The sequence below is a fragment of the Rhinoderma darwinii genome, chromosome 6 (assembly GCF_050947455.1).
Source record: "Rhinoderma darwinii isolate aRhiDar2 chromosome 6, aRhiDar2.hap1, whole genome shotgun sequence".
Taxonomy (NCBI): Eukaryota; Metazoa; Chordata; class Amphibia; order Anura; family Rhinodermatidae; genus Rhinoderma; species Rhinoderma darwinii.
This window is the reverse complement of record NC_134692.1, coordinates 145879884-145902200: the sequence shown is the minus strand read 5'-3', so window position 1 is coordinate 145902200 and position 22317 is coordinate 145879884.

Genomic DNA, 22317 nt, shown 5'->3' with positions numbered 1-22317 from the left:
GGATGTTTGGCGCTCTTAGAATTGTCTGGTTTAATGGCTGGCGCTGCATGAACTGGTCACATGATCCTCGATCGCAGCTTCCGGCCATTACCCTGATATTTCCATGTAATCACCAACCACCTGCGGGCCAGCGACAAGTCCTGAGTATGAACAAAAAACGGCTGAAAATACGGAGCAAAGAGAAAACCGCTCCTGATTTTCAGCCGTATTTTAGCAACTCGCGTTTTTACGGATGTTTTTGGAGCCGTTTTTCTATAGATTCAATGAAAAACGGCTCAAGAAGTGACATGCACTCCTTTTTCGCAGGCTTTTTTTTTACCCATCCGTTTTTCGAAACGGCCGCGCAAAAATAAAATGCCCCGTTGGAGCAGAACGCCGTTTTTCCCCATTGAAATCAATGAGCAGATATTTGGCGTGCTGCTTCCGATTTTTCAGCGCTGTGTGCACATCCCTTTACCGGTACTAGTTCTGATAGATCAGGTAATTGCCATCTAGGTAATTGTCTCTTTTATAAGAGCAGCGTCACTAAAGGTTAAAGTGCAGCGTCCCCCCAGCTGAGGGACCAGGATCCCGCTGACATCACAAGGACTCTGCTCCCTCGGCCACACAAGACTTCACCGGCCGCACTTTGATCTGTGTAGTAAATGTTTGTGCGCAGATCCCAAAAATCAACCGGTGATATCAGGTTTACCGTTATCTCCTCTCTGCCGTATTTACTACAGGCCATAAAGCAATGTAGAAGGACTATAGAAGAAAACAGGGTAATAAATCGCGCTTGGGAAACGTGGTCGCTGTTCATATAAGGACAAATCTGACTTCTCTTCAGCGCTGGAAGATGAGGAAATCTGAGTGACGTCATCACTGGGGTCCCCTGTGCAAGAGGAAGCCCCTGACTCTAGACTTATGCATGAATCTGCCTGTCACAGTGCCCCTGTCAGGTCCGTATATCAGGGAAGCTCCTTTCTCCCTGTCATTTCACACCGAATAACCACCTCTGTAAATTGAAAGCTGAAGGCATGCCTGGAAAGAAGTGAACGAGTCAGAAATGTTCGCTACACACTTTCCCTTCATCAGAAAAGAGGAGAACTGAACTTTATTCAGAACAAAGAAACAGACAGAGGAGACACATGCCCCTCCCTCGAGATGTGCGACTTGTTTAAGTCCCATTGGCTCCTCTGTTGTAAGTTTTCCTGTACATTCTTCTGCACACTCCTCTTTGCATTCCAGGGGGCGGTGTCTTCCATAGGCGTGTTATGCAGGCTCTTTGTGCTCCATGAATCCAATCTCTTTGTGTAATATACTGAATATATATATATATATATATATATATATATATATATATATGTAAGGATAATATTTTTCAAACAATATACATGGTAATGATCCCTGACACCCCCTAGTGCTAGAGTTTATTCTGGTATCTGCTCGCCCCATTATATAACACATTAGATGCCCCCGCTCAGCAGGGCTCTGTCCCTGGGCCACACGGTGCGCGGATATAAAGCCGCTGTGATTGACACTGTGAACTTTTTGGAATTTCTAATGAATGTGGAAACCCTGTAATGCAGTTCAGTAGTTCCTCCTGCTACCAGCAGAGGGCAACATCCCGGTCTCCTCTGATATTGTCCACATAACCTGCACCGGTCACCCCCCCAGGTTTTATATAAATTTATCTCATTAATATCCATAAAGACACCTTCACACGGGCATATTGAGGTCAGTATTTGGAAGCCAAAACCAGGAGAGTATCCAAAACACGGCAGAGGCGCAAATCATTCTATAGGGTAAAGTCTCGTGCACACGAACGTGTTTTTCCGTCCGCAATTCATCCGCTGAATTGCAGACCCATTCATTTCATAAGGCTTTACACGGACTGTGTGGGGGCCGCAATTGTGGATCGGGAAAACTCAGGACAAGTCATTTTCCGGTACGCAATTGTGGTTCGGCACCAATGACATGAATGCACATCTTTTGTGTACATGGTCAGTGATTGCGGATGACACTCGAGGCCTATGAATTTCAGTCGCACGGCCATCATTCTTATTATTGTTACATAGTACATAGTTACATAGTTAGTACGGCTGAAAAAAGACACATGTCCATCAAGTTCAACCAAGTGAAAGGAAAAGGGAAGGAAAAATTTCTACACATAGGAGCTAATATTTTTTTGTTCTAGGAAATTATCTAACCCTTTTTTAAAGCCATCTACTGTCCCTGCTGTGACGGCTCCTGCGGTGTCTACTGTCCCTGCTGTGACGGCTCCTGCGGTGTCTCCTGTCCCTGCTGTGACGGCTCCTGCGGTGTCTACTGTCCCTGCTGTGACGGCTCTTGCGGTGTCTACTGTCCCTGCTGTGACGGCTCCTGCGGTGTCTCCTGTTCCTGCTGTGACGGCTCCTGCGGTGTCTCCTGTCCCTGCTGTGACGGCTCCTGCGGTGTCTCCTGTCCCTGCTGTGACGGCTCCTGCGGTGTCTCCTGTCCCTGCTGTGACGGCTCCTGCGGTGTCTCCTGTCCCTGCTGTGACGGCTCCTGCGGTGTCTCCTGTCCCTGCTGTGACGGCTCCTGCGGTGACTATTCCATAGATTCACAGTTCTCACAGTAAAGAAGGCTTGTCGCCTCTGCAGGTTGAACCTTTTTTTCTCCAGACGGAGGGAGTGCCCCCTTGTTTTTTGAGGGGGTTTTACAAGGAACAGGATTTCACCATATTTTTTGTATGTGCCATTAATATATTTATATAAGTTAATCACGTCCCCCCTTAGTCGTCTTTTCTCAAGGCTAAATAGGTTTAGTTCTTTCAATCTTTCCTCATAACTTAAATTCTCCATGCCCCTTATTAGCTTCGTTGCTCTTCTTTGTATTTTTCATCCTTTCTATGAGCTGGAGCAGTGGCGGACACAGACTGCAAAAGGCCCCTGTGCAGATAATGTGCCAGGGCCCCCCCCCCCCCCCCACCCCGCAAACTTCTCATGGCCGACGGTCCGCTTTCAGCTGCATCGCTGGGTCTCCTAAGTGACCCAACAATGCAGCACTAGCAGCCGGGGCGTCACTAAGGCTGGGTTCACACACACACTATTTACGGACGTAATTTGGGCGTTTTAGCATTGAATTACATCCGAAAATGCGGCTCAAAAGCGTCGGAAAACATCTGCCCATTCATTTGAATGGGTCTTACGATGTTCTGTGCCGATGGTCATTTTTTTTTACGCGCCGCTGTCGAAAGGCGGCGCGTAAAAAACTGCCTGTCACTTCTTCAGATGTAAATGGAGCCGTTTTCCATGGACTCCATGGAAAACCAGCTTCAATTACTTCCGTAATGGACGCAGCAAAAGACGCCTGCACATGCCATTACGGCTGAAATTACGGTGCTGTTTTCTCCTGAAAACAGCACAGTAATTTCAGCCGTAACAGACGCTGCCGTGTGAACATACCCTCAGGGCTTAAAATGTCCGGGAAATAGCCCCAATACATATGTGTCCGCCCCAAAAAAAAGTGTGTGTATAGGAGACAGCATAGCATATCTATAGCACTACGACCCTATAAACTATGGATAGGATTAGATACAGTGGCTGAGCAGACAGTATCACACATGATAGGATTAGATACAGTGGCTCAGAAGGCAGTATCACACATGATAGGATTAGATACACAGCTCAGCAGACAGTACCACACATGATAGGATTAGATACAGTGGCTCAGCAGACAGTATCACACATGATAGGATTAGATACAGTGGCTCAGCAGACAGTACCACACATTATAGGATTAGATACAGTGGCTCAGCAGACAGTATCACACATGATAGGATTAGATACAGTGGCTCAGCAGACAGTATCACACATGATCGGATTAGATATAGGGCCCAGCACAGTATCATACATGATTGGATTAGATACACAGCTCAGCAGACTGTATCACACATGATAGGATTAGATACAGGGCCCAGCTCGCTGACATTGCGGCTCCAGCGCTGGACCCAGGAAAGGTAAGAATAATAATTTTGCTTCTTTATGTGTTACTGATTATTTTTGTGTGTTTGTGTTTTTTTTACAGGTTCGGTTGTTGGACTTCGGATACGAGGACTTCAATGACGGCGTTTTTTTTATTCTCAATAAAATGGTTAATGAGGGTTGTGTTTTTATTTCAATAAAAAAAATTTCTATGTGCTTGTATCTTTTTAAACTTTATTATCACCGCCTTAGTAATGGCCGCTGGCTGATTGACAACCACCATTACTAAGGCGAGGCTTAATGTTAGCCGGTGCAGAGTCTACACTAACCCCCATTATTACCCCGGTACCCACCGCCACCAGGGGTACTGGGAAGAGCCGGGTACAAACCAGTACCCGACCAGCTGTAGTGACGGGCAGGCACCGGGGTGGCCGCAGGCTGGTAGTATTAGGCTGGGGAAGGCCAAAAACAGTGGCCCTTCCCACCCTTGTAATGCTGCCTGCTGCTGCTGTGTTGTATCTGGCTGGTTATGAAAATTGGGGGGGACCCGACATCGTTCTTTCCAATTATTTTTTAAATGACGTGGCGTCCCCCCCATTTTCATAACCAGCCAGATACAATAAAGCAGCAGCAGCCTAGCATCACCAGGGTAGGAAGGGCCACTGTATCTGGCCTTTCCCCTCCTGATAATACCAGCCTGCGGCCACCCCAGTGGCCGACCATCACTACAGATGGTCAGGTACTGGATCGTACCCGGCTCTTCCCAGCACCCCTGGTGGCGGTGGGTACCGGGGTAATAAAGGGGGTTAGTGTTAGCCTCTGCACCGGCTAACACTAAGCCCTGCCTTAGCAATGGATGCTGTCAATCAGCCGGCGGCCATTACTAAGGCGGTAGTAATATAGTTTAAAAAAAACCACAAAGACATAGAAAAAATATTTTATTGAAATAAAAAAAAAAAACACAACCCTCATTAACCATTTTATTAATAAAAAAAAAAAGCTGTCATCGAAGTAGTCCTGGAATCCGCCGTAGTCCAACGACCGAACCTGTAAGAAAACACACAAAAAATGATTAGTAACACATGTGTTAGGGTATGTGCACACACACTAATTACGTCCGGAATTGACGGACGTATTTCGGCCGCAAGTACCGGACCGAACACACTGCAGGGAGCCGGGCTCCTAGCATCATAGTTATGTACGACGCTAGGAGTCCCTGCCTCGCTGCCGGACAACTGTCCGGTACTGAAAACATGATTACAGTACAGGACAGTTGTCCCACAGCGAGGCAGGGACTCCTAGCGTCGTACATAAGTACGACGCTAGGAGCCCGGCTCCCTGCAGTGTGTTCGGTCCGGTACTTGCGGCCGAAATACATCCGTCACTTACGGACGTAATTAGTGTCTGTGCACATACCCTAAGGCTTAGATACAGGGCCCATGTGTGATACTGTCTGTGGGACCCTGTATCTAAGCCTACCACAAGGTAGGCTTAGATACAGGGTCCAGCAGACAGTAATCTTATACAGTATAAGATTACTGTGTGCTGGGGCCCTGTATCTAAACCTACAGTGTGGTAGGCTTAGATACAGGGCCCAGCAGACAGGATCACGCATGGGCCATGTATCTAAGCCTACCATGTGATTGGCTTAGATACAGGGCCCAGCAGACAGCATCACACAATCTGTGATCCTGTCTCATGGGCCCCCTAAGCCTGCTACATCGTAGGCTTAGGGGTTGTGCAGTCCCTAAACATTGATGGCCTATCCTCAGGATAGGCCATCAATAGCTGATGTGTCGCCCGGGACCCGCAAATCAGCTGTTTTGAAGGGGCCGCAGCACTCGTACGAGAGCTGCTTCCCCTTCATTTCACTACTCGCTCACACTGTGAATCGCCGACACCGATTCACAGTGTGACCGGAATGAAGTGACAGGAATGAAGGGGAGCAGCTCTCGTACGAGTGCTGCGGCCCCTTCAAAACAGCTGATTGGCGGGTCCCAGGAGTCGGACCCCGCCAGTCAGGGCTATCTTACCTTCCTCTTCGGCCGCGGCGGGAGTTCTGTAGTCTCGATGCTGTGCGCGGCGGCATAGCGCTGTGACGTCATGCGCTGCGCACAGCGCCTGACGTCAGGACCTCCGCTGCGATCCGGAACCAGGAAGGTAAGTAAAGTATGTTACTATAGTAACAGGGGCCCGCGGCCCGAGTTACTATAGTAACTTTTTATTGATGTGGTGCGGGGGGCCGTGGGCCCCCCTGGCTTCGGGGCCCGGTCGCAATTGCGACCGCTGCGACCCCTATAGCTACGCCAGTGGTCCACGGGCCTCTGTCTCAGTCCTCAGCATCGCGCAGCTGAGAACTGAGTCGGCCAGCAGAGGAACGGGCCCCCTTCCCACGCGGGGCCCTTGTGCAGCTGCACCGGCTGCACATGCGGTATGTCCGCCCCTGAGCTGGAGCCCAGAACTGGACTGCATATTCTAGATGAGGCCTCACTAATGCTTTGTAAAGTGGTAATATTATATCCCTGTCCCGCGAGTCCAGTTCATAGAAAGGATGAAAAATACAAAGAAGAGCAACGAAGCTAATAAGGGGCATGGAGAATTTAAGTTATGAGGAAAGATTAAAAGAATTAAACCTATTTAGCCTTGAAAAAAGACGACTAAGGGGGGACATGATTAACTTATATAAATATATTAATGGCACATACAAAAAATAGGGTGAAATCCTGTTCCTTGTAAAACCCCCTCAAAAAACAAGGGGGCACTCCCTCCGTCTGGAGAAAAAAAGGTTCAACCTGCAGAGGCGACAAGGCTTCTTTACTGTGAGAACGGTGAATTTATGGAATAGCCTACCGCAGGAGCTGGTCACAGCAGGGACAGTAGACACCGCAGGAGCCGTCACAGCAGGGACAGGAGACACCGCAGGAGCCGTCACAGCAGGGACAGTAGACACCGCAGGAGCCGTCACAGCAGGGACAGGAGACACCACAGGAGCCGTCACAGCAGGGACAGTAGACACCGCAGGAGCCGTCACAGCAGGGACAGGAGACACCACAGGAGCCGTCACAGCAGGGACAGTAGACACCGCAGGAGCCGTCACAGCAGGGACAGTAGACACCACAGGAGCTGGTCACAGCAGGGACAGGAGACACCGCAGGAGCCGTCACAGCAGGGACAGTAGACACCGCAGGAGCCGTCACAGCAGGGACAGGAGACACCACAGGAGCCGTCACAGCAGGGACAGTAGACACCGCAGGAGCCGTCACAGCCGGGACAGGAGACACCGCAGGAGCCGTCACAGCCGGGACAGGAGACACCGCAGGAGCCGTCACAGCCGGGACAGGAGACACCGCAGGAGCCGTCACAGCCGGGACAGGAGACACCGCAGGAGCCGTCACAGCCGGGACAGGAGACACCGCAGGAGCCGTCACAGCAGGGACAGTAGACACCGCAGGAGTCTACTGAACTGAACTGCATATTCTAGATGAGGCCTCACTAATGCTTTGTAAAGTGGTAATATTAAATCCCTGTCCCGTGAGTCCAGGCCTCTGTTATTAGGGTATGTTCACACGGCAGCGTCCGTTATGGCGGAAATTACGGTGCTGGTTTCAGGAGAAAACGGCATCGTAATTTCAGCCGTAATGGCATGTGCAGGCGTCTTTCGCTGCGTCCATTACGGACGTATTTGGAGCTGTTTTTCTATGGAGTCCATGGAAAACGGCTCCATTTACGTCTGAAGAAGTGACAGGCACTTCTTTGACGCGGGCGTCTTTTTTACGCGCCGCCTTTTGACTGCGGTGCGTAAAAAAAATGACCGTCGGCACAGAACATCGTAAGACCCATTCAAATGAACAAATGAATGGGCAGATGTTTGCCGACGCTTTTGAGCCGCATTTTCGGATGTAATTCAAGGTTAAAACGCCCGAATTACGTCCGTAAATAGTGTGTGTGAACCCAGCCTTAGTACTATTATTATTTTATTATTGTTATTTTTAGATTATTATTGTTATTATTATTTATTATTATTATATTATTATCATTATTTTTATAGTGCCGTTCCTTCCAGGAAGTTGTACCGGAGGACAGTGGGAGAATCTTCTTTTGCAGCTCTAGAGTAAAGACATCAAACGGAAGTCAATGTTGAAGAACGCTCCCTCCCCTTCTCCCGTTTCCTCCCCTTCTCCCGTTTCCACCCCTTCTCCCGTTTCCTCCCCTTCTCCCGTTTCCTCCCCTTCTCCCGTTTCCTCCCCTTCTCCCGTTTCCTCCCCTTCTCCCGTTTCCTCCCCTTCTCCCGTTCCCTCCCCTTCTCCCGTTCCTGTGTCCGGTTTGTGGCTTCAACGTCCGATCTGTTTCATTCCCATCCAATCCCCTCCTGCTGCTAGAAGACGATGTGACTCTACGTTTCCATTTTTTTTATCATTGACAATTTTTATAAACCGGTGAAACATGAAAAACGACAAAGTGTCCGGGCGCTTCTTACCACGAGAACCCACAGGACGTCTCTACCACATCCATATATCACATCCACAGAACTATAGGGGGGACGAGCAGGAGCCCGCAGCGTCCTTTATAGAGAGATTACTATGCGCCCCCCTGGGGGTCTGTACAGGAGATGGTCTGGGGGTCTGTACAGGAGATGGTCTGGGGGTCTGTACAGGAGATGGTCTGGGGTCCTGTATAGGGGATGGTCTGGGGTCTGTACATGAGATGGTCTGGGGGTCTGTACAGGAGATGGTCTGGGGTCCTGTATAGGGGATGGTCTGGGGTCTGTACATGAGATGGTCTGGGGGTCTGTACAGGAGATGGTCTGGGGTCCTGTATAGGGGATGGTCTGGGGTCTGTACATGAGATGGTCTGGGGGTCTGTACAGGAGATGGTCTGGGGTCCTGTATAGGAGATGGTCTGGGGGTCTGTATAGGAGATGGTCTGGGGTCTGTACAGGAGATGGTCTGGGGATCTGTACAGAAGATGGTCTGGTGGTCTGTATAGGAGATGGTCTGGGGTCTGTATAGGAGATGGTCTGGGGTCTGTACAGGAGATGGTCTGGGGGTCTGTATAGGAGATGGTCTGGGGTCTGTACAGGAGATGGTCTGGGGTCCTGTATAGGAGATGGTCTGGGGTGTGTACAGGAGATGGTCTGGGGTCTGTACAGGAGATGGTCTGGGGTCCTGTATAGGAGATGGTCTGGTCTGGGCAGTGGTGGATTAAGTAGACCATAGGCCCTGGGCTGTTCCACAAGCTTGGGCCCTCCTTCCCCACCGCTGCTCTGCCGTGTTTATAGTGAACACCACCTTTCTGTGTGATCATTGATAAATGGTTGTTACGATTCCTCTTGTCAGGGCTGTGTCCCTACATACTGACAGTCTACAACCATCGCTGACTGTATCACACATCCTCCTGACTATGGGACACGCATTTGTCTATTAGTCCTGGGTACAGAAAGACTTGTAGGAAATCCTTGTATTCCACATCTAGACATGTCAGGAGAGGGGACAGATCCTCTATAGATCCAGTGGCCCACAAGTGACGTCTTCTCTGATGGGAGTCGTTCTCTTTTCTTATCCATCTGAACAAGCCCGCTAAATACAGACCCAAGACCTGATTCTCTAAACTAATACAGAACCCAGACCACCTAAATACAGTGGTGGCAGTATCTCCAGTACACCTGGTACGCCAGGAAGATTTTCATCACGTCTTCACAATGTTTAGCTGTTTCCATGCGGGGCGAGGCACATTTTTTTCTTCTCCCAAAACCGGCTAGTTTTACTATGGTGGCGGGTCCCAGTAAGCTTGGTCTTTTGCATATCATTCCCACCTGCATAGTCTGCCATTCTTTTTGTCCCTCTGCCCTTGAGTTACCTGGATTCTCAGGATGATTTTGGGGACCACGGACTAAAATGCCCTTCATTCATTCGTCATAGACATGGTGTTGCCAGACTATTGGACTCTAGAGTATTAGAGTTTTGCCTTATGTAGATATCTGGACTGTCCCTTGTCTTAATAGGCCTGTTATAGACCGCGCTCTACAGGTATCATGGATGGCAGGCCTACTGTTTGTCACGTAGTTGACCCAACGTAAGCCCTAGCGGTCAACTTGAGAAACTTAATGTAGCCTGGAGATATTTTGATATCTCGGCAGAAGTCGGACGCAGAACGCCCTACGTGTTTTATCTCCTGGGGGGGGGGGGGGGGTTACAGGTGTGATGGAGGTGTTAGCAGCTGTGATGGACTGGGACAGGTCACCCTCTTGCCCTCGGGCTGACCACACTGGTTTTTCCACTGACCTCCAAACAGTTCGCATCACTAATGAGATCTTTAACCCTTGCAGACAAAATAAAAGAAAGCTGGATTTGCTAATCATCTGCCCGCAGCCCCCCCTGGCATCCGGCTATTATCATGGAAGTCCCTGTGGACGTGACCAGGACTCCGTTTACTCCGTGACCTTCTACAACTCATGAGCCCCGTGGGTTTTGTAAGAAGTCTTTGATGGGTTGACAGGTTCCATTCTGAGGTGTTTGACCTAATTTCAGGTCTGGTCCTGCATGACAATGGTCGTTTCCTGATCTGTCAGACGCCGCCTGTCCGTGATTCTTCTCCGCTGAGACAAATCGCCGCTCACGTGGCAGAGACTCATTTCTCTTTTTTACGCGGACACGACTGAGGTTTTTATTATTTTTCCTTACAGTGAAGTTCTTGTCACTTTATTCTCCAACAATCTTATATTTACGGAGACTGCGTGACTGTCCCTCCCAGAGGCGAAACCACCGCTATGGCTGCTACCGGGCCCGCAGCATGAGGGGCCTGCGCCGCCCGCCCACACTCCCCCATGCCAGGTGGCGCCGCTAGCTGCCGTTGTGTGGTAGAGACGCCACATTCACTAGTATCTGCGTCCCTAAGATGTCCCTGCGTCCCTAGACACTTTTGTACATTATGAAGAGCAGGGAGGTGTCTGCCACATTGGGAGTCGGATCCCTGCTCAGGCCGCGCGATGACGTCACTGGATACGATGCAATGACCCCGTCAGCGTTGAGGATGTTGTGGAGCAGCTCCGTTCATCGCGGGAACAGGGCCAAGGTGAGTATCATTGTTTTTGTTTTATTTGTTTGGGGAGCGCTATCTACAAGGGGGAGGTGGGGGGCTGTATGACACTACAAGGGGAGGTGGGGGGCACTATCCACAGGGGGGCTGTATGACACTATCTACAAGGGGGGGGGCTGTATGACACTATCTACAGGGGGGCTGTATGACACTATCCACAGGGGGGGCTGTATGACACTATCTACAAGGGGGGGGGCTGTATGACACTATCTACAAGGGGGGGGGGGGCTGTATGACACTATCTACAGGGGGGCTGTATGGCACAATATACATGGGGCACTATCTACAGGATTATACCCGTTATATTCTATCGCCCGTTATATTATATTCCATCACCCGTTTCTTGAGGCCTCTAGAAATATCTTCCGTTCATGGCTGCCGGATTCTCATCTTCTTTTGGTCTCGTTCCTGTGTCCGTAGATAGAAGTGGGTGGGGGGGTGGGGACATGTTCTATGGAGATGTTGGATCAAGAGGAGATGTTCATCAGACCAGAGGCGTCACTATGTAACATGGTCCTCCAGCTATCACCCGCCTCTATAGCCCGGCTCTCCAGAAGGGTCATTGGGCCTCCTCAGGAGCCAGGGCCCGGGTGTAACTTTAACCCCTTATATTTATGGCCCTTCATTGAGGAGGATCCGGAGCCCAGTAGAGGAAGTCAACATGATTGTTCATTGCTCGGGGCCGGGCGGGGCCTCGTTTATAGATATGGCAGGTTCTTCTGACCGTAGATTGTGGGGGCCCCTTTTTTGAAGTCTTATCTACATAACTAAGATGACACGAAGTTCAATATGAAGCATCAGAAGATCCAGCGCACGACATCTGTAGATCTAACATGTCACCGATCATGAAGGTCCTGACTGGTCATCACGACCGCTGATTATTTATGAATTATAGTTAGAACATAGAAGGGTTCAAAAGACCAGAGCACAGAATACGAGGGCATGAGTAGCATCGAGCCAACAGTATCACACATGATAGGATTAGATACACAGCTCAGCAGACAGTATCACACATGACAGGATTAGATACACAGCTCAGCAGACAGTATCACACATGATAGGATTAGATACACTACTCAGCAGACAGTATCACACATGATAGGATTAGATACACAGCTCAGCAGACAGTATCACACATGATAGGATTAGATACACGGCTCAGCAGACAGTATCACACATGACAGGATTAGATACATTGGCTGAGCAGACAGTATCACACATGATAGGATTAGATACATTGGCTGAGCAGACAGTATCACACATGATAGGATTAGATACACAGCTCAGCAGACAGTATCACACATGATAGGATTAGATACACCGCTCAGCAGACAGTATCACACATGATAGGATTAGATACACACCTCAGCAGACAGTATCACACATGATAGGATTAGATACACAGCTCAGCAGACAGTATCACACATGATAGGACTAGATACACAACTCAGCAGACAGTATCACACATGATAGGATTAGATACACAGCTCAGCGGACAGTATCACACATGATAGGATTAGATACATTGGCTGAGCAGACAGTATCACACATGATAGGATTAGATACACAGCTCAGCAGACAGTATCACACATGATAGGATTAGATACACAGCTCAGCAGACAGTATCACACATGATAGGATTAGATACAGCGGCTTAGCAGACAGTATCACACATGATAGGATTAGATACACAGCTCAGCAGACAGTATCACACATGATAGGATTAGATACACCGCTCAGCAGACAGTATCACACATGATAGGATTAGATACACACCTCAGCAGACAGTATCACACATGATAGGATTAGATACACAGCTCAGCAGACAGTATCACACATGATAGGACTAGATACACAACTCAGCAGACAGTATCACAAATGATAGGATTAGATACACAGCTCAGCAGACAGTATCACACATGATAGGATTAGATACACAGCTCAGCAGTCAGTATCACACATGATAGGATTAGATACACAGCTCAGCAGACAGTATCACACATGATAGGATTAGATACACAGCTCAGCGGACAGTAACACACATGATAGGATTAGATACATTGGCTGAGCAGACAGTATCACACATGATAGGATTAGATACAGCGGCTCAGCAGACAGTATCACACATGATAGGATTAGATACACAGCTCAGCAGACAGTATCACACATGATAGGATTAGATACACAGCTCAGCAGACAGTATCACACATGATAGGATTAGATACAGCAGCTCAGCAGACAGTATCACACATGATAGGATTAGATACACAGCTCAGCAGACAGTATCACACATGATAGGATTAGATACACAGCTCAGCAGACAGTATCACACATGATAGGATTAGATACATTGGCTGAGCAGACAGTATCACACATGATAGGATTAGATACACAGCTCAGCAGACAGTATCACACATGATAGGATTAGATACAGCAGCTCAGCAGACAGTATCACACATGATAGGATTAGATACACAGCTCAGCAGACAGTATCACACATGATAGGATTAGATACACAGCTCAGCAGACAGTATCACACATGATAGGATTAGATACATTGGCTGAGCAGACAGTATCACACATGATAGGATTAGATACATTGGCTGAGCAGACAGTATCACAAAAAATGGCGCACGTCTGTAATAAATCTGGCGCGTTTCTTGACTCCTCCACGCCGCCCCGCCTTGTTCTAGACATTTTCTAAACTGTCAATTAAGGGATAAAAAGTGTCAAAAACACATCATAAATTTGGCGCAACATGTATCGCAGTATTGGTAAGTTAGATGTGCATCCAAATGGAAGGAAAATGATGCAGTAAAGACTGACACTGCTCCTCGCCAGTAACGGCCGCTGTCGCTCCAGGATTTATGTCCCAGAATAAAGTGATCACCGGAAACGCCACAATATAAAGATAAATAATTCATGTTCATCGGCTCAAAATATTCCATACATTCCCGCCGCCGCCGCCGCCACATAATTCCTACCGGAGAACCCGGATCCAATCCCTCTGGTTACGGCGCGTAGCTCCGCCCCTTCTCTGCTTTACCTTTTCCTCCCGTTTCTTTTGTTCTGACCGTTAATGCGTTTTATTCTTTTTTATGTATTGCTCGTCATGACCTCGGGGGCCGCGCTGTTTACGGATTCACTCAGACTTTTTTTTTCCCGCGGCCACAACTTTCCTTGGTATTCCCATTCATGTTGATGATGATGTTTGGGATGTGAGTCGTCGCCGGCCGCTGCATTTATCGCTTTATATCGTTTCTTCATAAAATCCAAAAAGTCGTTCTTCAATAAAGAAAAAAATATTTAAAAAGAAAAGAAGCCGCAGGTCCAGATTTATCGATGTATTTGCGCTTTTCACGCCAAAATAGTTTCTTATTCTGTCGTGTGACGTATTTATTAACCCTTTGCGCCACGCATCTCACTTTTTTAAAGTGAAGGGCAAAATTGGAGGGTTTTGCTGCGTGGCGAGGATTGAGAATGGGAGTTTTTGCAAAAAAGACGAAAATAATAATAAAAAAAGTTAAATTTCTACTCCACTCAGAAACATTGGCGTCATTTTCGTCAATGTGAAGGTTAATGGCGGTGATGAACGTTGTGACAGATTCCTCGGAGGGGAACGTGATGTCATAAATGGTGGGTCCGAATGTAGACCTTGGCTCTAATGACGCCATGTTGATAAATATGGGCTATCGATGGTGTCGAATATTTTAGACTTTTTTATGTTGTTATTTTTCAATAAAAGAAAACCGGACTGCGCCGGCGACGTCGAATATTTTATGGAGTTTTGTGTGATATAAGAAACGTCAACGAGACAGAGAATAAAACACGACGAGGGTTAAAAAATGCCCCGAGGAACGGAGTACAAGCGGCAGGGGGTGGCGGGCGTTTTCTTATGTTCTACGTCAATGTTTTATTTCCACAAAAGAACAAAAAAAATGATACAAAAACATTGTAAAAAAAAACAAAAACTGTTAGAATAGAATTGGCTGAAATCGCCCCGAGGGGAGACGTGAGGACAATGTGTCAGGCGCGGGTGACTGGTGGCCGTTGCTGAGTATTGTTGAGTGGATGTATTTTACTAATATGCTAATGAGCAAGAACCGGTCCGGCGGCTTTAGGGCTGTATATAAGTCATGTCCTCAGCCAGACCAGGTATACAGGACATCACTAGTCAAAGGATAGGCATCATCAAGAGGACAACGGCAGCCACCACTGCAGGCACCACCACCGCAGCCACCACCACCACTGCAGCCGCCACCACCACCGCAGCCACCACCACCGCAGCCACCACCACCACAGCCACCACCGCAGCAGCCACCACCACCGCAGCCACCACCATCGCAGCCACCACCACCACCACCGCAGCCACCAACACCGCAGCCACCACCATCGCAGCCACCACCACCACCGCAGCCACCACCACCGCAGCCACCACCACCGCAGCCACCACCACCACCACCACCGCAGCCACCACCATCGCAGCCACCACCACCACCACCGCAGCCACCACCATCGCAGCCACCACCACCGCAGCCACCACCACCGCAGCCACTACAGCAGCACCATGCGGAAGCTTCTGCTGCTCCTCGCCCTCCTCTCACAGCACGGTAAGACGCGCACAATCTCTCACCTTCCTCTTCTAACTTCTCAGTTTTGGGCCTTTGTTAAAAAATAAAAATAAATCATTAAGAATATATTATTCTAGAATTTCTGAAAATGTTTCCAGTATAACAAGATAAGAATAAAACATCAGTCCTGTGATCCCCAACCATCTCGAGATCATGGACAAAAATAAAAGACATACAAACAAGACATACAAACAAGCCCTCTGCGCCATATGAAGATGAAAGTCGTTTTGGGCCTTTTTTAAATTTTTCGATGTATTTTAGTGTTTTCCGGACCAGTAACGTGCGGTGACTGCGGATAACCTTGAGGTCCTAGGAGGCTTTCATTTCTGGTCTTGTCCTCTCCTCCGCAGACATTGAGGTTATAGCTCGGGGGGCTTCATTCATGATGGTGTGATGATGATGATGATGATGATGGGGGTGCAGTAGATCTAACCGCTTCTTTCTTTGTCCCCTTCCTCCGTCTCATCTTCTCTTCTCGGTTCCCCTCGTGTTGTTCGTCACCCTCTCTCAGGATTCGCCGGGACACTGGCATTGACAGGTAAATATCCGCCCCATGTTATAGAATCTTTATGTGACTATTACTTGTACCTACGTATTATATAGACCAGGAGGGTAAATGTCCGGAGCAGGAAAGTTTAGGATGAATAAGTGGAGGAGAGATATTTTCATGTAATGGCAGTGGGTAATGGTGGTCGATATTGGGCACAGACTCAGCAGCAGACACAGACAGCAGAGGACCCCGAACATCTCCCTAATGTCCCTCTAACAATCCACAGTAATTGTGAGCCAGGAAATTCATTAGTCCCTTGGGTGCAATCTGACGGGCAGTATAAAGCTGGTTTTAGGGTGGCAGTGGGTCCCTTACTAATTTGGTGCCTGTGCAATTGTCCATATGGTATGTCCGCCCCAGCATGGGCTTCCTATAAGTACGAGGCTTAGGGGGTCCTTTCCAATGCAATGCCAAGTTTTGTCCATTATATTAACCATAGTTCAATGGTATATCGCCACCTAGTGGCCACTTTCTCATTCCCCTCTATGACGGTAATCAGGTCAGTTTTAGTACCATGTTCTGGTAGCTGGTCAGTCCCTGGCGCCCCTGCAATGTATGGGACTGTTTGGTTGGATGGAGAAATGTGTTGGTATCTAATGACTGTTCTCTTTGGACGCTGCAGGTTGTGGAAAGCCATTGATATCAGACAAAATCGTAGGAGGAACGGACTCGATAAGAGGAGAATGGCCATGGCAGGTCAGCCTGATGTTCAATGACGTTCCCCATTGCGGGGGGTCACTCATCAGCGACTCCTGGGTGCTGACAGCTGCTCACTGCTTTGATTTGTAAGTAGACATTGCAAACTGTAAAAAACAAGAAAAATAAATGATACGGGACGCGAGTCAATAAATGATCAAACTTGAGTACGGTCAGTGTAATGGCGGCCACGATATAGAACTGAGTTCACATGGATAGAATTACAATGCACTTGATGGATCATCTGCTTCATCTACAGCAGAGGGTGATCCCTGTTAAAAGTAGTCCCTAATTGGCGGTGAGACCTGGGACTAATGGGAATGGCTCCTGTTCCGTATGTCGTACCTGACGCTACACCCTGGAAGCTCTCACCTTATTAATGTCATTTACCAAACGTCCGTAGAGCTGCATATCCCGGGGGCTGTTGGACATTGCATGACACTCTGTATTGGGACTTCTCCGGCAGGCCGCTGAATATCTCCGCATACGCCATGTACCTCGGAGTGTATAAACTATCAAAGCTGCAGGAGTCCACTACTGTGGTCAGAAGAATGAAGCAAGTCGTCATCCATGACGACTTCACAGAAGAAGGAGCCGCTGGAGACATCGCCTTGGTGGAGCTGGAGAAACCCGTCAATTTTAACCTCTTTATACTTCCCGTCTGTCTGCCGTCTGAGCCCCTGAAGCCAATGGATGGAACCATGTGTTGGGCAACAGGCTGGGGCGACATCAAAGATGGAGGTAAGACCATAGTAGATTATAATACAGTCATCAGGATGTATAGGTGATCAGCAGATTGATAGTTGTGGTCACCTAAAGGCATTGGGGCCAGCAGATAGACTATTGGGAAACATGACATCTGGAGATACAGAGAGTCAACGAGGAGACGGAGAAACTGCAGAAGACGACATCCTGACATTCAGATATAGGGACGTCCCAGCATTAGGACTTATACATAAATATATACAGTAACTGAACTTCTAAGGTGGGAATTGTCCGGCACTCATCACGGGATGTCTGTCAGGTTGTAATGGAGACGTCCTTTCCTTACAGTGCCCCTCGCCATCCCCAGACCTCTGCAGGAGGTGAAGCTTCCTCTGATTGACAGGGATAAATGTGAAACCATGTACCGGGAAAGCTTGGGCTATAGCGCCAGATTCCACCTGATCAAGGAGGACATGCTCTGTGCCGGCTACAAAGATGGAACAAAAGATTCATGCCAGGTATGTGGAGCTGCACAACTACTACGTGGTCATCATCTTCTCAGAGTCTGACGCGTTTCATCCCATGTTCTTCCAGAACGTCCTATGTTGAGAATGATAAAAAACAACAACATTAAATAGACTTAAACCAGACACAAGTGGAGAGTTATAACAAGCGTCTTTCTCTCTGGGGAACAACACATTGATTTAAATAGATAATGTGCAATACTTAGTTCCCCCTGTGGTGGTGCTGCAGGGAAACTGAACACTTCCAGGTTTTCCCACAGATCACATCTGATCGCTGGGGGTCCTAACACTTTGTGATCATTGTATTGTCAAGGGACCCTTCTAACAAGTAGAAATTGTCCAAAGTGAAGAACCCCTTTAAGAAATGAGTTAGTTTGTGGTTGTATGTTTTCTATATGAAGCACCTCCAGACTTTATTCTTTGATAAAGGTTAATCTGAAGATAAACATCTACTTCGAGGGGCATAATAACATATGGTCCTGAAATGCCAAGTATGTTTTTAACCCTTTTTTTTCTTTACAGGGTGACTCAGGTGGACCCCTTGCTTGCAAAGTGAAAGGTGTCTGGGTGCAGATGGGCATTAACAGTTGGGGTTTTGGATGTGCAGAGCCCGATCATCCTGGTGTCTATACAAGTGTCCAATATTACCAGTCCTGGATTCAGGACAGTATGATACCCTTGAAGATCAGCAATGGACCGAATGGTGTCCTGACCCAAACCTTCAATGGAATAAGTAATATCTTTAAATTCAAACCACGCAACAGTAGCCGCACTTATATCCTATATGAGCAAAACTCTACAGAGAGTGGAAATCTCACCGACTATAGTAACGAGACCAAGATAGACGTTCTGCTGGGCAACAGGGCGCATTCCGATATTTGGTCCTTGGCAAATGCCGTACTGCTCCTCCTGGGTCCAGTGCTTCTTCTGTAGATAATTAAACTTCATCATTACCACAACAGTCGTGAGACAGTCCACCATTTATCTCCTCTATCTGAAGGACTGGACACTTCACAATGATGTTCGTCATGAGTCCACCATTATATTCTCCTCTATCTGAAGAACTGGACTCTCCACAATGATGTTCTTCATGAGTCCACCATTATATTCTCCTCTATCTGAAGGACTGGACTCTTCACAATGATGTTCTTCATGAGTCCACCATTAATCGCCTCTATCTGAAGGACTGGACTCTTCACAAGGATGTTCTTCATGAGTCCACCATTAATCTCCTCTATCTGAAGGACTGGGCTCCTCCCAATGATGTTCTTCATGAGTCCACCATTAATCTCCTCTATATGAAGGACTGGACACCCCACAATGATGTTCGTCATGAGTCCATCATTATATTCTCCTCTATCTGAAGTACTGGACTCTTCACAATGTTCTTCATGAGTCCGTCATTATATTCTCCTCTATCTGAAGGACTGGACTTTTCACAATGTTCTTCATGAGTCCACCATTATATTCTCCTCTATCTGAAGGACTGGACTCTCCACAATGATGTTCTTCATGAGTCCATCATTATATTCTCCTCTATCTGAAGGACTGGACTCTCCACAATGATGTTCTTCATGAGTCCATCATTATATTCTCCTCTATCTGAAGGACTGGACACTTCACAATGATGTTCGTCATGAGTCCACCATTATATTCTCCTCTATCTGAAGGACTGGACTCTCCACAATGATGTTCTTCATGAGTCCATCATTATATTCTCCTCTATCTGAAGGACTGGACTCTCCACAATGATGTTCTTCATGAGTCCATCATTATATTCTCCTCTATCTGAAGGACTGGACTCTTCACAATGTTCTTCATGAGTCCATCATTATATTCTCCTCTATCTGAAGGACTGGACTCTCCACAATGATGTTCTTCATGAGTCCACCATTATATTCTCTATCTGAAGGACTGGACTCTTCACAATGATGTTCTTCATGAGTCCATCATTATATTCTCCTCTATCTGAAGGACTGGACTCTCCACAATGATGTTCTTCATGAGTCCACCAACATGAACTCTACCACTGTCCATCCTTGAAATTGTATGTATTGGGACTATCTTGAAGTCTGACGTCTATAAAGGCTCTTCATACGTCTTCCTCTTCTCCAGCATCTATTTATTTAAGCCTCATAGGGCCACACAATAAATAATCTAATTGATATAAAATGTATATATTGTCCATGTCATGTGATGTGTCCGTATTTCTGTCATATGTAGAAGGAAACACTCTGTTCATATGAATTGTAGTTATATGTAAATACATTTTTGGGGTTTATTTGATAAGACCTTTGTGTTTGTGTCGATTGTTTCTTTCCATTCATGTTGAATAATTCTCCAGTCGAGAATCCAAGTAGTCGTCCTTATGAATGTGATCTGTGCAGCTCGGCAGCGGCATCGTCCAAAACCAGCGAAAATCCAAAGAAAGAGAAGCCGAGGCCCCGGCACCATGAGATTACAGCAGAAATCTGTCCCCAGCCCGGTGTCTTGGCTTTCTAGTCGTAAACTTACTATATAGGATATTACATATGAGAGAGTAGGGACCTGACACACCAGGGGTCACCGCAGGGCCGTACATGCTCCATTATTGTCCTCTTCCTCATGAAGCCAAACGCCTGCACAGATTTTATACTGCGATGAACACAATCGTACAATGGGGAAAAAAATCTAATTTCAGTTTAAATCATTGATATCAAACATTTGCTTTGCCTGAACTGGAAAATTTTAGACTAATTCTGTTAATAAATTAAAAAGTTTAAATGCCGGCTCTATTTTATTCACATATTCCCCCAATGGATATCCCACAACCCCCGAAGGCGTCTACTGAAATCTCCCATGTTAGTGTGAAGGTCACGAGGAGTGTTGGACTATTATTCTGTAAATGTTCCCCCTTTGATCACAGAGATGGTCTGAGCTACTCCTGTCTCCATCTGCAAGGGATAGTTAAAGAGGACCTGTCACACGCCCCAAAAAACTGCAGTTGACATCTCCATTTTTAGATTGCAGCCGTCTCACAGATTCTGACCCTTTTTATTTTCTTCTTCTAGCCCCCACCGTTGCTGAGATATCGGTGCCGTTAGTTCTGGTGTCTCATATGCAAATGAGGCCTTTGGCTGTCAAGTGGGCGGTTACTCCTTATCAAGTGACAGGCGTTACCCGCCCACTTGACAGCCAAAGGCCTCATTTGCATATCAAACACCAGAACTAACGGCACCGATATCTCAGCAATGGTGGGGGCTAGAAGAAGAAAATAAAAGGCGTCAGAATCTGTGAGGCGGCTGCAATCTAATGGATGGGTCAACTGCAGTTTTTTGGGCAGGTGACAGGTCCTCTTTAAAATTGTCCTATTGCCCGGAATGTTATATTTACTGTGTATTGCTCCAATCACCGATTTACTGTATATACCGACTTCTTTACACGGGATCATTGCGACCACGTCTAGCGACTCGTCCCGGCCCTGGTCACAGATAGGTCTATAAAGGGGCAAATATTGCAAGAATATCAATGAATGTGGCGTGAGCGCTGTATGTGTGATAACTGATTCATTGGTGGATCGCAGAGTAATCGACAGTCACGGAGATCAATGTGTAAACAAGTCACCAATGAGGAGAAAAAATAGAGAAAATGGGCAAAAAACTGCAGGAGAAACAGAGGAATCAGGAGACACAGAGGAATCAGGAGACACAGAGGAATCAGGAGACACAGAGGAATCAGGAGAAACAGAGGAATCAGGAGAAACAGAGGAATCAGGAGAAACAGAGGAATCAGGAGACACAGAGGAATCAGGAGAAACAGAGGAATCAGGAGACACAGAGGAATCAGGAGACACAGAGGAATCAGGAGACACAGAGGAATCAGGAGACACAGAGGAATCAGGAGACACAGAGGAATCAGGAGACACAGAGGAATCAGGAGACAGAGGAATCAGGAGACACAGAGGAATCAGGAGAAACAGAGGAATCAGGAGACACAGAGGAATCAGGAGAAACAGAGGAATCAGGAGACACAGAGGAATCAGGAGACACAGAGGAATCAGGAGACACGGAGGAATCAGGAGAAACAGAGGAATCAGGAGAAACAGAGGAATCAGGAGACACAGAGGAATCAGGAGACACAGAGGAATCAGGAGACACAGAGGAATCAGGAGACACAGAGGAATCAGGAGAAAC